Source organism: Giraffa tippelskirchi, chromosome 11, assembly GCF_054371585.1.
Source record: "Giraffa tippelskirchi isolate mGirTip1 chromosome 11, T2T-mGirTip1v1.2.pri, whole genome shotgun sequence".
NCBI lineage: Eukaryota > Metazoa > Chordata > Mammalia > Artiodactyla > Giraffidae > Giraffa > Giraffa tippelskirchi.
This window is the reverse complement of record NC_137285.1, coordinates 98,943,927-98,959,138: the sequence shown is the minus strand read 5'-3', so window position 1 is coordinate 98,959,138 and position 15,212 is coordinate 98,943,927.

Here is a 15,212-nt window from a genome sequence, read left to right as displayed (position 1 = left end):
TAACAAGTACGGAGTAAAAAAGTTGTAACAGAGATTTTCTGGTCTGAATCTGTTGGCCTGACTGACTTAATGCTTCCTTTGTTATTGTTGACTTTTTGTTAGTCAGTCTCTGCATGCAAAAGGTCACCCAAAGGTCAGGACCCTTGGGGTGAGAGACTGGACCTCTGTAGCAGGGAGCTCCCCTTCCTGCCATGACTTTTGGTCCCAACCTCAGAGGGATGAGCGCCGGGGCTGGAGTTGGATCACCGGGGAGTTGAACTCTTTGGTCCAGTTCTGGGAGTGGCTTGTTGCTGGGGTGAGGGTGGGGGTCAGAGGTGAGGCTCAGCGAGCATGTGGAGCATACTGGGGTCCCGTCTGCTGGGAGGAGGGGCAACCTGGGAGCCAAGGACCGCAGAGCAGTGTGGGGCTGTGGAGGAACCAGGTCAAGGGCTCAGTGCAGGGACTTGGGGCAGGAAGGGGAGAAAATGCATCTGCAGAGGCAAATGTGCCTGCTGGAGGGAGGGGAAGCCATCCTAGGGGGAAGTCAGCCAAGGGCAGGGCCAGGGAGTGGCCCAGGGAAGCACATCTGGGTGGATTCCCCTTCCTTTCTCCTAACTCCCTACTTCCTTCCTCTTTCCCTGCATCCACCGTGGGAGGTCCCTTGGTCCCTCTGGGGATAAAGTGAGGATACAGGATACCTGATGCTGAGTCTGGAGTAGGGGTGGGAGGATGCCTCTAGGTCTTCTGTCCATGGACTTGCCCTCTTACCTGAGAGACCCCAAGAGCAAGGAAAATTATAAGTGCTTGAATAGGTGGCTCTCCCAGGGCCATTCCAGGGCAGGTGGTGCTAAAGGAACTGTCACAGGGCAGTGCAGGGTAGGTCACTTCTCACCTGCAACTGGGCAGGTGAGCCAGAGTCCAGAGGGAACCTCCAAGAGTGACCATCCTCAAGTTTGAGGAGCCCACCTACCACAGGAGGACACGCCTTGCCTTTGAGTCCATCCGTGACTCCTTCCAGACTCCTGGGGAACAGCATGGGCGTGATAGGTGAGTAGGGACCCCAGGCTGGAGCTGGGGCACTTGCTCTTCCCGTAACAATTGACCTGCCTCTCCCACCCAGGACAAATTCTGGTGGGCAGAGTGGAGGACTGAAGATGGCCTGGAGACCGTGCCACTATTGAGCCTTAACTTTGTCCCAGGATCAGTAGCTCTTTTACCTACTGTGCATACTTTATAGATATGATCTTGTTTAAATCCACAACAACATTTTGAGGTTTAATATCTCCATATTTGTGAGGGATGAGAAGACTAGGCTTAAAGACAGTAAGTAGTGAATGGCCACATAGCTAGTAAGTGGGAGCTGAGATTCAATCCTGGGTCTGTTTGGTCCCTGTGGAAAGGGCTGGGCATAACAGAGCCTTTAAAGGATATGGCAGAAAATGGGGAATGGGTGTCATGCTCTCTGGGTGGAAGTGATGGAAACTGCTTCTAGAACAGGAGATACACCCTAATTACAATGTCAGAGGGAGGCCCTGGCTTGCTTTGGCTGGAGTGAGACAACCCGATGGAACTTACTGTCCCTGGAGCAGCCCTGCCTGCTCCTGACAAGTCTCAGACCCTCCCCCAGGAAAGCCCAAAGATGACAGAGGACATGACTATCAGGAGATCAGGAGACCAAGGAGATGCTTCTCACCTTCTGCTGGGTGAGTGAGCATGAAGGTTGAGAAATTGGCCCACTGGACCTAAGGAAGGATGACTCTCTGACCTTCAACATGATCTGTCTGGGCCACTGGAGGACATGCCAGGGTCAAATGGCCTGAATCAGTTAAGGAAGTTCTTCTTAACTGATCAATTAAGGATGAGTTACACTTGAAGAGGCTCTCCAGGGAGAGCAAGAAACCAGAAGCTGCCACTGGCCCTCTGCAGGGACAGGAGTCAGAAATGCTGGAGCATCGACCCTGTGGGAGAAGACACCCAGGGCTCAAGGCAGACTGCCAGAGTCCTGAATTAAACTCATCTCCTGTTCTTTACAGGGTGGGTGGAAGGACAGGAAGGACCCAGGAGGTGTTACTGTTGACCTATCTGTTGAAATGGCCAAGCTGAGGAATCAGGCACCCCTGCTTCTGAAGAATCTGGCAAAATAGATATGCACATATACCTAGTCCCTGGGGGCTCAGTGGTAAAGAATCTGCCCTCAGTGTGGGAGATGCAGGTTTGATCCCTCGGTCGGGAAGATCCCCTAGAGAAGGGAATGGAAACCCACTCCAGTGCTCTTGCCTGGAGAATTCCGTGGACAGAGAAGCCTGGCGGGCTACAGTCCATGGGGTTGCAAAGAGTTGGACATGACTAACACTTTCACATTTCACACAATTGATATGTTCTTGCAGTTGGGCTTCCTTTATCTCCGTAAACTGAGTGAGGACAAAAGCCTAGTAGTCTTTGGAAAAACTCTGAGAGAAGTAAGGGGAGGGGCCCTTCTTGAATGCAAAGTCACAGTGGCACAGAGTTCCTGGATCTGTCATTAATAGGCGGGCTGATGCTTAGGGATTTGGGAAAACCCAAAGTCAGTTTAGAGATTGCTGATTTTTTTCCCAGTGGTCTGAGTGCAGAAGCTCCTAGGTCCTGCCTGCCTGGGAGGTCCACAGCCAGTGGGTAGAGAGCAGAGAGCTGGAGAGGAAAGCTCCACATTCACTGCCCTCAACCTGTGAAAGGAAATAGGTGTGATGAATGGAAATGAACTAGGTAGAACAGTCTGACCATGGTCCAGTCCCACCAGAAAGAGCAAGAAGCGTGTTCTAACCATAGGCATTTTGCTCCAAGATGCTCTCAGTTCTTCTTATTGACTCTATCAGTATATTTTATTTTAGCAGATCAGGGATGAAAAGTTTCTGGACTCAGAATTATTAAGTGTGCGTGAGTGAGTGTGTGTGTGTGTGTGTGTGATTGTTCAGGGGGAGTGGGGGGCTGCCATCCCCAGACCAGTGAAGTGAGCTGGAGGTGCAGTTCTGCAATACTCTGGAAGATGCTGAAATCCAGTGTCAGCCTTTCCCCAGACTGGAGTGACAAGCTCTTTGCATACATGGAAGTTCCCCAATTGGTCCCCATTCTGCACCCTGCAACATGTCACAGAAGGACACCTGGACCAATTCAGGCAGGCTCCAACCTCTGGTAGCCCATGACCTGAGGTGAGGGCAGGGTTGGTCAGGATGAAGGAATGTGTTCAGGAAACTGGGATATCTGCTCAGGAAAAAGATTCTCCCAGAGAGAAGGTGTGGAATGAGGGAGTGGCAGCAGGGCTTAAATGTAAGAGCACCTGAGTTAGAAAGCGTGTGTGCATCTAAGTCGCTTCGGTCGTGTCCAACTCTCTGTGACCTTATGGACTGTAGCCCGCCAGGCTCGGTCCATGGGATCCTCCAGGAAAGAATACTGGAGTGGGTTGTCATGCCCTCCTCTAGGGGGTCTTCCCAATACAGGGATGTAACCCTTGTCTCCTATGTCTCCTGCAGGTGGTTCTTTACCACTAGCGCCACCTGGGAAGCCCATGAGTCAGGAAGAACTGCATTCAAACCATAACTTTTTCCTCCTACCTATCAGCAGTTGGGTCCTGGTCACATTACCAAATCTCTCTAGGTTCCTCCATCTGTGAAATGGGATGACAATAAATACTCATTTTATATTATTATATTTATGTATTTATATTTATTATATATTATATTTATATGCAGTTATATATATTTATATTATTATATTATACTCAATATAATACTCATTTCAGAAGGTTGCCATAAGGATTAACCTTTAAATATACACCTAAATGAACACCCACAGGCAAAAAATGAACTAACCTAAATCTCACATTATCCAAAAGTTAACTCAAACTGGATCATTGGAGATAGACAGGCACCCGGGACTCTTTGCTGCAGTGTTTACACTTGGAGAAACATCTCCTAAAGCAACAAAATACAAAGAAAGGGACTTAAAATAACTGCAAACGTTCTGTAGTTGGTGCAAATTATGAGCAAGAGATAAAAAAAGCCCCAAACCCAAATACCCCTTCTAAGATGTGGAGCAAAAGCAGGGTAATATGAGTTATCCCCGCACAGGGCACCACCAAGGGGGCGGGCAGACCACCTGAGCCACCCTTCTGGCCCAACCCACGGATTCACCCCTACCCTCCAGAGCAAGCAAGGGAAACTGTTACTTGTTTTCACTCCTTGGTGCTATAGGAAGAGTCTCAATAAGGCCTTGCCTGAATTCCTCACCTGGCCTCATCAATTTCTTTTGATGAAAGTGTTCAAGAACCCAGGTCAGTAACACATTGACTTAACTGTAAAATGTAAAACTATGAAACTTTTAGTAAAAAAAAGAAAATAGATGAAAATCTTCTGAACTTAGGGTTAGGCAAAAAGTTCTTAGGCTAAACACCAAAGGCAGAATCTTCAAAAGGAAAAATGAAGAAATTGAACCTATTCAAAATTAAATGCTTTCCCTGTGTGAAAGATCGTGTGGTGAGGATGACAAGTCAAGATGCAGATGAAGACAAAATATTTGCAAATCACATATTTGACAAAGTGCTAACTTTTTAGAATATATACAGAATTTTCCAAACTCAACAGTAAAAAAAAAAAAAAAAAAAGCTATCCAGTTAGAAAATGGGAATAAGAAGGAACAAACATTTCAATGGAGAGGATATACAGATGACAATAAGGGCATGAAAAGATGTTAGCACCAGTCATTAAGGAAATACAAATGGAAACCACAATGAGGTATCACTGCACACCTATGAGATTGTCTAAAGTTTTTAAAAAATAATGACATCACCAAATGTAAATGAAGGTCACTGATATGTTGCTGGTGGGAATGGAAAATGGTACAGCCATTCTAGAAGTTTCTTATAAAATTAAGCATACAATGACTATACAACTTAGCAAAACCACGTTGGGCATCTGTTCTAAAGAAATGAAAACATATGTTCACACAAAACCCTTTACCTTAATGTTCATAGCACTTTTATTTGTAGTAGCTAAAATCTGGAAACAGTCCGGATGTCCTTCAACAGGTGAATGTTAAATAAACTGGTATATGGATACTGTGAAACACCTACTCAGCAACAAAAAGGAAGGAACTAGAGATACACATTAAAAATGTGAAGAATCTCCAGAAAATGCTGTTGAGTGGAAACAAGCCAAGCTCAAATGATTGTACTTATGCTATGTTTGAGGAATGACAAATTTATAGAGATAGAGAACAGACCAATGGTTGTCAGAGGTGGAGGGTGGGGTGGAGGTGGTTATAAAAAGGCATCACAAGGAAACTGTTCTGTACCTTGACAGTAGTGATGGTCACATGAATTACACATGTGATAAAACTGCAACGAACTCAACACACACACACGCACACACACACACACACACACACACCTGTGCATGTAAAAGTGGTGAAATTTTGAATACGGCTTATGGATTGTATTATTATCACTGTCTTTTCCTGGTTGTGACATTATGCCATAGTTATGTAAGGTGTCACTATTCGCTGGGTGAAAAGGATAAGGGATCTCTGCATTATTGCTTGTAATTGTGTGTTTATCTATAATTATCTCACAAGAAAAAGTTTTTAAAAATTGACGCAAAGCCCTCTTCGTCCATCTCCTTCCCCCATCTTCTTCTTCCTCCTCCCATCTGCCCTCCTCCCCTCTTTCTCTATTTTTTCTCCTCCTCCCCCTCCTTCTTATTGTTATTTCCAGGCACCATTACATTCTCAGAAGAAAACTTTTTCCATTACAGGGGAAAGAAAGTGATCTAACATTTACCACGGAAAGCCTAGAAAACATCTGGCCCCCTGTGGACACACAGAAGCCCTAAGAAGGGAGAACAAAGGCCACTGTGTTGAAATGTCTGAGCTAGGGGAGGATGGTGGAAGGAAGCCAGCCAGTTGCTTCTAAAACTCAATACTCTCAGCCAGGTGATTTGGTCAGGTAAGCTGGTACTTATGGGTAAGACCAGAATTACATCTGATAAGCCAAATATGAAATGGTCATTCAGAAAAAGCCAAAAAAAAAGATATAGTTAACCATTCTCAAAATTGTTTCAGGGCTCTCTCTATTCAGGGTACTCTCCGAGACTCTTAGGATTGTGGTCCAGCTGTTGGGATGTGCAGGCATCAGGGTAGGCAGGGCTGCAAAGCCAGTGGCACCAGCGTGCCACCCCAGGGACCACAGGATGTCCCTACCTGGTCTGCTGCTTGTCAGGTGGGCCCAGTGGTGAGGGGCTGGCATATACATCTGCTGGGTTTGTTTCTACGAGGCCAATGGACCTGTTCCTGAATACACCAGAAAAAAAAAAAAAAAGAGTCCCTCTCAGAACCAAAATAAGTACAGAAACAGGAGTGAGAATAAGGTAAACCAAGGAGGGAGTACAAGTATTTCTGGATTCGGCAAGATATCCATTCTTTAACCCTGATATGGACCCAGGTTCCCCTTGGAAGGATTTTTGATAAAACAAACAAAACTCCCAGGTGTCAAGAAGGCAGACATGGAAACCCCGTGTTTCAGGAAAGCTAGTTCTCGTTGTCATAATCCAGATCGCAGGCTCTCTGTGACCTTGGGGGCTTGCGATCCTGGTTGTGCACGTGTGCTCAGTTGCTTGATCGTATCCAACTCTTTGTGACTCCATGGACTGTAGCCATCCAGGCTTCTCTGTCCATGGGATTTTCCAGGCAAGAATACTGGAGTGGGTTGCCAACCCCTCCTCCAGGGGACCTTCCCAACCCAGGGATTGAATCTGGGTCAACTGCATCGCAGGCAGATACTTTAATGCCGATCTTGGTTGAGGCCATGTCAAAATATGAAACAAATGTTGCAAGAATCCTGACTCAAGAAGCTTTGAAGGAACACTTGGCCATGGCTAGGACTTTAGAGAACTTTGGTTCTACACTGGACCTTCTCAGGCTTAGAGTTCCACACCGGATTCAAGAGGTCATGATCAAGATCTTATCTAGCAGTTACAAAGGGGCTTTGAATTTAGAAATGATTCCTTTTAATTTAGGCTTCCCAGGTGGCACTGGTGGTAAAGAACCTGCCTGCCAGTGCAGGAGATGTACAAGATGTGTGGTTGATCCCTGGGTCAAGAAGATCCCCTGGAGAAGTGCGTGGCAACCCATTCCTGTATTTTTGCCTGGAGAATCCCATGGACAGAGGAGCCTGGTGGGCTACAGTCCATAGGTTGCAGAGTCAGACACGACTGAAGCAACTTAGCATGCATACCTTCTAGTTTACTAACAAGTCAGGCGGGGAGATGTGAAGAAAGAAACCAAGACTCCCTTTAGTGGGGATTCAAGAGGGAAAATACCCCTGAGACATCAATCTTGACAGTGGTTGGGGCTGGATTGTTGTCTGGGCGTAAGCCAGCCTCCACTTTCTTCTGGGACCTTCCAAGGTGGTGGGAGCCAGGAAGAGGGGGCCTAGGGAGTAAACCAAGCACTAAAAGACCACTGTCTCAAGTTGTACTGAGATAGGTTGGGACCTAGGACCCTGGACTAAAAGTTTCCTGGAGCAACAGAATACAAAGAAACTGTATGAGATTAAGAATAATAACTGGGTGCAGCTGGGGCAAATTATGACAACAAGATACAAAAAGTCCCAATTATTCTTTAATTAAAACTGCCACTTCTGAGGTGCCAAGAGCAAAAGCAGGGTACTTAACATGATCCCTGCACAGGGCACCACCCAGCTTCTGGGCAGACCACCTAAGCCACCCCTACCCTCACTCTGTTTAAAGGATGAAGCTAGGGAACCTGCTTCTTGTTCTTGCTCCCTTGTGCAGCAGCAGGGGCCCCCATAAAGTCTTCCCATCTGGCCTCTTATCAATTCCTACTGATCAGACAGCCCAAGACCCCAGGCTGGTGACAGTACAACAGGAAGTGCTGGAAGCTTGCTGGCTCTGAAGGACAAGAGAAGGACTTCTAAGATGGGACTGATTTCATGTTCTTGTACTGTGTTTGTTTTTTGTTTACCTTGTGCATGCATAAAGTCCCTTCAGTCATGTCCAACTGTTTGCAACCCCGTGGACCGAAGCCCACCAGGCTCCTCTGTCCATGGGATTCTCCAGGCAAGAATACTGGAGTAGGTTGCCATGCCCTCTTCCAGGGGATCTCTTGACCCAGGGATCAAACCCTCATCTTGTACATCTCCTGCATTGGCAGATGGGCTCTTAACCACTAGTACCACCTGGGAAGCCCTTTTTTTTTAAGGTGTGGGAAATTAGACTATATTGGGCACGTAATGCTCAAAATTCTCCAAGCCAGGCTTCAGCAATACGTGAACCGTGAACTTCCAGATGTTCAAGCTGGTTTTAGAAAAGGCAGAGGAACAAGAGATAAAATTGCCAACATCCTCTGGATCATTGAAAAAGCAAGAGAGTTCCAGAAAAACATCTATTTCTGCTTTATTGACTATGCCAAAGCCTGTGACTGTGTGGATCACAATAAACTGTCGAAAATTCTGAAAGAGATGGGAATACCAGACCATCTGACCTGCCTCTTGAGAAACCTGTATGCAGGTCAGGAAGCAACAGTAAGAACTGGACATGGAACAACAGACTGGTTCCAAATAGGAAAAGGAGTATGTCAAGGCTGTATATTGTCACCTTGCTTATTTAACTTATATGCAGAGTACATCATGAGAAATGCTGGGCTGGAAGAAACACAAGCTGGAATCAAGATTGCTGGGAGAAATATCAATAACCTCAGATATGCAGATGACACCACCCTTATGGCAGAAAGTGAAGAAGAACTAAAGAGCCTCTTGATGAAGGTGAAAGAGGAGAGTGAAAAAGTTGGCTTAAAGCTCAACGTTCAGAAAACTAAGATCATGGCATCTGGTCCCATCACTTCATGGGAAGTAGATGGGGAAACAGTGGAAACAGTGTCAGACTTTATTTTTTTGAGCTCCAAAATCACTGCTGAAGGTGATTGCAGCCATGAAATTAAAAGATGCTTACTCCTTGGAAGGAAGGTTATGACCAACCTAGATAGCATATTTAAAAGCAGAGACATTACTTTGCCAACAAATGTCCGTCTAGTCAAGGCTATGGTTTTTCCAGTAGTCACATATGGATGTGAGAGTTGGACGGTGAAGAAAGCTGAGCACCAAAGAATTGATGCTTTTGAACTGTGGTGTTGGAGAAGACTCTTGAGAGTCCCTTGGACTGCAAGGAGATCCAACCAGTCCATCCTAAAGGAGATCAGTCCTGGGTGTTCATTGGAAGGACTGATGTTGAAGCTGAAACTCCAATACTTTGGCCACCTGATGCAAAGAGCTGACTCATTGGAAAAGACCCTGATGCTGGGAAAGATTGAGGGCAGGAGGAGAAGGGGACAACAGAGGATGAGATGGCTGGATAGCATCATCAACTCGATGGACATGGGTTTGGGTGGACTCAGGGAGTTGGTGATGGACAGGGAGGCCTGGCGTGCTGCGGTTCATGGGGTCGCAAAGAGTTGGACATGACTGAGCAACTGAACTGAACTGAACTGAACATGTCACAAGAAAGATCCTGCACATGACAACTAAGATTTGGCACAGCCAAATTTAAAAAAAGAAAGAAAGAAACCAAGACCGGTTTGGTGGTGGTGGTTTAGTTGCTAAGTCGTGTCCAACTCTTGTGACCCCATGGACTGTAGCCTGCCAGGCTCCTCTGTTTATGGGATTCTCCAGGTAGGAATACTGGAGTGAGTTGCCATTTCCTTCTCCAGGGGATCTTCCTGACTAAGGAATTGAACCCAGGTCTCCTGCATTGCAGACAGATTCTTTATCGACTGAGCTATAAGGGAAGCCACAAGAGCTTATGGGAATTTCTAAATGGTAACATTGAATGATGTTAGAACAGGTAACCAAAGAGAGCTATGACTCTTTTTTACCTTGAAATTCAAAAGAGTAAAAGACCCCCATCTACTTGGTGTCCTGAGAGAGATTCTGGTCTGGTGTCAGAGAACGTACAAGGGGACTAACCGAGTCAGGTCAGCCCAGATGAGAAAAGGGAGGGAATCAGAGCACATTCTGAGTAACTTCTCCTGACCCAGCCCTTGGTGCAGTCTGAGTTTCATTCTTTCTTCCCATCTTCTCTCTCTACCCTCAGCCCAAGTCCCTCTCTGAAACATCTTCCTTCTAACATCCCCTCCAGGAAGGTGTCTGTCACCGCGTGTCTCTTGCTGAGCTAGAAGCCTTATCTCTGTGCTACAGACATCATGCTGGGCTGAGCGGTATGTGATTCCTGGTGTGTCTCTCTTGGGCACCCCTTGAGTGAAGAAACTGAGTGTATCTGTCTTCTATATGTGCCCAGCACTCATCCCAGTGCCTGGCACATAGTGGGGACTTAGTAAATGAAAACCATTGTTCATTATAGTATTTCAGCCCAAACCATTACCCATTAAGCCCATACCCACCAGTGGGGGGGTGAAGGAGGGCTTGGGGAGTTTCAAGTAGTGTGAGAGTCCCCTAATGCATCCCCTTGCTAAATTTTAATCATTCAAGCAACAAATACACACTGAGCACCTATTGCGTATCAGCATAAATGTTAAGTGCTCCTCTTTCTTTTGGCAACTTAATATCTTGATAGACGCACACCACTCTATCACATTATAACATTTATTTATCAGGATGTATTGCTTATTGTTTGCACTTCAGCCCTCTTCCCACCAAAATATGAGCTCCATGATTTTTGTTCTTGTCAATGATATGACCAAGTACCAAGGATGACTGAGGTGTCATTACTAGAATGGAGGAATGAGTGCCGGGCAAGCAAATCAACTGTCCAGTCTGCAACGAAATAGCAAGTCAAAGACCCAGACCCAGAGAAGTGAGCTGGTTGGTCTGAGGTCATAAATGTGACTTGGGCAGAGCTGGGCCTCCGGCTCTTGGGCCATGCTGGTCCCAGAGTGCCTGCAGAAAGAGCCCACTGAGGCCCCTTGTCTAGCCTCCTGCTGCTGAACAGACAGCGTTCCCTGGCCGCCCCTGCAGATGTTGATCTTCTTTTCTCAATGACTCTGGTTACAGCAGCAAACAGCCCAGAGATTTGGGAAGTCTGTATTTCAAAAACACCATTCCTGCTTCAGTTACTGACTTGAATTTGATTCTGATACTTCTGAGAAGGAAAAAAAGTGGGAGGGGGGGCGCTTTGTAAAAAATTGCTTTTTTTAATGATCCAGAGCCTCAGATGTGTGGTCCAACTAGGACTAGAGATCCTAAACTCATCACATGTTCATGGAGGAGGGTGTTCCTAGCAAGTATCTAGGGGAAAGATAAGAGCAAGTCTAGCACAAAGTCTAGCACTAGTTATCACTGGTACTCAGAGAGGAGTCATACCTTTTGCTGATTGAGTAAATAGAGCAGACCACATTTCTCCCGATGCACTTCCAAACTGCCCTTGGGAGAACAAAGTCACGGCTGAGTTCAGTAGAAATAAAGATTGTGTAGGAGAGGCTCTGTTTCATCAGAAATATGATCCCTCCATGTATAAACTATACTCCTGACAGCACTCTCCAGAAGTCTAAAGTCTTCTAAATGCTTCCTTTTGCTTGAAGGACATGAGGCATCTTGCCATACCCAGACTCTGGAGTGATAACCCCTGTAATCCAAGGGCTGGGGTTTGGAGGATTCTTGCCCTCAGTGGATGCTCCTCTAACCCTTGAGGCCTGGTTCATGAATCAGGGGCCAAGATCACATTAGCTCCAAGGAGAGTTTTTGTTCGTCTGATTTGTTTGTCACCCTGAAGCTTCCCAGGTGGCGCTAGTGGTAAAGTGAAGTGAAAGTGAAGTCGCTCAGTTGTGTCTGACTCTGCGATCCCATGGACTGTAGCCTACCAGGCTCCTCCGTCTATGGGATTTTCCAGGCAAGAATACTGGAGTGGGTTGCCATTTCCTTCTCCAGGAGATCTTCCCAACCCAGGGATTGAACCCGGGTCTCCCGCATTGTAGGCAGAGGTTTTACTGTCTGAGCCACCAGGGAAGTCCCGCTAGTGGTAAAGAATCTATCTACCAATGCAGGAGACACAGGAGATGTGAGTTCATCCCTGGGTTGGGAAGATCCCCAGAGAAGTGATCTGGGCTAATTGCTCCAGTATTCTTGCCTGGAAAATTCTGTGGACAGAGGAGCCTGAGTCAGACACAACTGAGCGACTGAGCACCCACTGAGAATGCCCTGCTATAATTATCAAAGTAATTAATGAGGGAGTATCATCTATTTCATCCAAAGTCATCTGATACTGTCTAACACAGTGCTTCCCTGGTGGCTCAGATGGTAAAGAATCTGCCTTCAATGCAGGAGACCTGGGTTTGATCCCTGGGTTGGGACAATCCCCTGGAGAAGGGCATGGCAACCCACTCCAGGATTCTTGCCTGGACAATCCCCATGGACAGGGGAGCCTGGCGGGCCACAGTCCATGGGGTCGCAAAGAGTCAGGCACGACTGAGTGACTAAGCACGGCACAGTACACAGCACAGTGCTTGGCTCATAGAAGGTGCTTGAGAAATACTTACTGAGTGAATGAGGAGTTTCTCGGGATCAGGCTGTTATTTAACTGACCTTGGCTGAGGAGTTGCTTCATGTAAGAACAGACCCTGGGCTCCCCCCGCCCTGTCTGGGGGGGCACAGCGGTGTCTGGAAATCTGAAAACCTCCGTTTCTCAAGACGGGTGCCCCAGCCTCTGTGCTGACGCCGCCTCACGCCTCCTCTAATGTGTTTGCGAATCAGATGGAAGCTAATCCTTATCGGTGGGGAGATTTCAGCTGTTATCTAACAGACTGCTGATGGATTATCAAGGCTTTCAGATAAAACCTTCAAGGGGTTAGAGTTTCATCTCCCCCTCACGCCTGGGGAGAAGAACTGCTGCTTCACGGTTGCCACGGTTCGGGTCCAGCAGTGAATGGGAGGAGAGGCGGGGCTGGGGGCTGGGCAGCGAGGTTCGAGGGAAAGGCCGCATTCCGGTCCTGGCCCAGCCACGGTTTTTCCCCAGGAAATTCTGGACGAGCCATCGCATCTCTGGGCTTCTCTTTCCTTTGCTTCAAATGGTAGATCACAATACCTACCTGACAGGCGCATTATGCTCATGAGATGAGAACAGTGACATGAAAGCCCTTTAAAGAAGTTGAAAGTACTTCCCTGTGTGAGGCTATTATTTTCCTGCCGTGGGAAACAGACTGCAGGGCTGAAGCTGCTGCTGGAGACACAGGACTGTTGGGTGGGACGTTTGAATAGGGCTCTGGCCTACATTTGCTTAGAGTGCAAGAGGGAAGAACCTATCTGACTCTCTATTGGAATATGTGTCTTTTAATTTAGTCTTCATAGTCTATCGTTTTTGCTACAAGTTAACCACTAAAGGGATATTGCCAATAGCTTCAAGTATATATAATGGCTCATCTCTGGGAACCTTGCCTCCCATGCCTGAGCATGAAGCTAAAATACTTTTGTTTAGCTCACAGGAAACATCCTGATTAGTCTTATCTGAGAATGAATGCAGGCAACAAGAAATTAATACACGCCCACTGAAGTCTGGCTGGAACCAGGAAATATTTGTGACAATGTATTGCCTTTTAAACTCTATCTCCTCACCTATTCCTCTCTGTTTCATGAAAGAAACTAACATCCAAACCCTGGCAAGATGTTTCTTTGGAACACTAGTCTACTATCTTCTTGGTCTGCTGGATTTCCAAATAAAGTTGCTATTCTTTGCCCCAATAACTCATTTCTCAATTTATTGGCTTGTCATGTGGTGAAGAGATGAGCTTGGGCTCAGTAACAAGAAGAAACACAAAGTGGGACCTTTGCGTTTTATCTGTGGATAGTATGGTGACGAAATGTGCAGCATATACTCCTCTGAGGAGTGGAGGACTCAGTGTCTTGACATCCAGACAAGATAATGTTGTGACCGATAGGCCTGGGAGACTAAAGCAAAAGTCCTTTACTTCAAAGGACAGGGACACAGGGGTGTGTATAGGTTTCAATCTCCCCTTTTCTTTGCTATGCCTCAATCTTGAGGGGAACACATTCAGGAAAAGAAAGGAAATAAAGTTTTGGATAGAAAGGTTAATCATAAATTCAACAGAGGAACTCAGTTTTAGGGGAAGTCGACTTCAGGGGTAGATCTTCCACCAGTTTTTTGACCTCTCTGTGCCACAGTTTCCTCACTTGTAAAGGGAGAATAAGTATAATACCACCTCATTAGGCAGGATCTGAAACCTGTATTTAATGAAAGGTATCTGCCATTTTTATTATGTCAAGACTTTGAGGATGTTAAGGTTTTAAGGAAAGGGGAGAAGGTCTTTTATGGGGAGGAACAGTAGGAGCAGAATCAAGAAGATGGGAATGAACTGAATATATGCAGACAAAACAAATGGGGGGCTGGCCTAAGAGAAGAGAGGCCATGGTGGGGTGCTACCACTCAGCAAATCTTCCTCAGGCTTCTCTGAGGTGCTGGAGCACCACAGTGAACCACCAAGGCATGGGAGTCACGGTCAGTGCTGTAACCCAGCAGGAACCTATGGGGCCTTCATGGAAAAGATGCCCCCACCCCCACCATGTTCTCTTCTGGCTTCTGGTCTGTAGAAAAACTTTAGCCTCCTAGGCCTTCCCTGAGTTCCAAAGAATACATTCATCAGAAAAGTGAGAAAATGCAGAAAGGAAAACAGTCAAGCAAGACAAAATAATAGTAAGTTAACCATTAAGCAAAGTCAAGGTCCCTTAGTTCCTCCTCTGAAGTCATGTGCTGTGCTTAGTTGCTCAGTCATGTCTGACTCTTTGCAACCCCGTGGGCTATAACCCGCCAGGCTCCTCTGTCCATGGGGATTTTCCAGACAAGAATACTGGAGTGGGCTGCCATGCCCTCCTCCAGGGGATCTTCCCACCCCAGGGATCAAACTCAGGTCTCCTTCATTGTGGGTGGATTCTTTACTGTCTGAGCCACCAGGGAAGCCCAAGAATACTGGAGTGGGTAGCCTATCCCTTCTCCAGGGGAACTTTCCAATACAGGTATCAAACCAGGGTCTCCTGCACTGCAGGTAGATTCTTTACCAGCTGAGCTACCAGGGAAGCTCTCTGCTGAGGCCATATTCTGAGTTCTACCCTTTGAGCTGTTTTGCAGAAACTGAAACTCCTACCAGGTGGAAGAAGTTAACTGTGTGTTGACCACAGCAGGTAGACACCAGACTGGTTGGAACCAGAAGGTGGATGATGTTGACTCCAA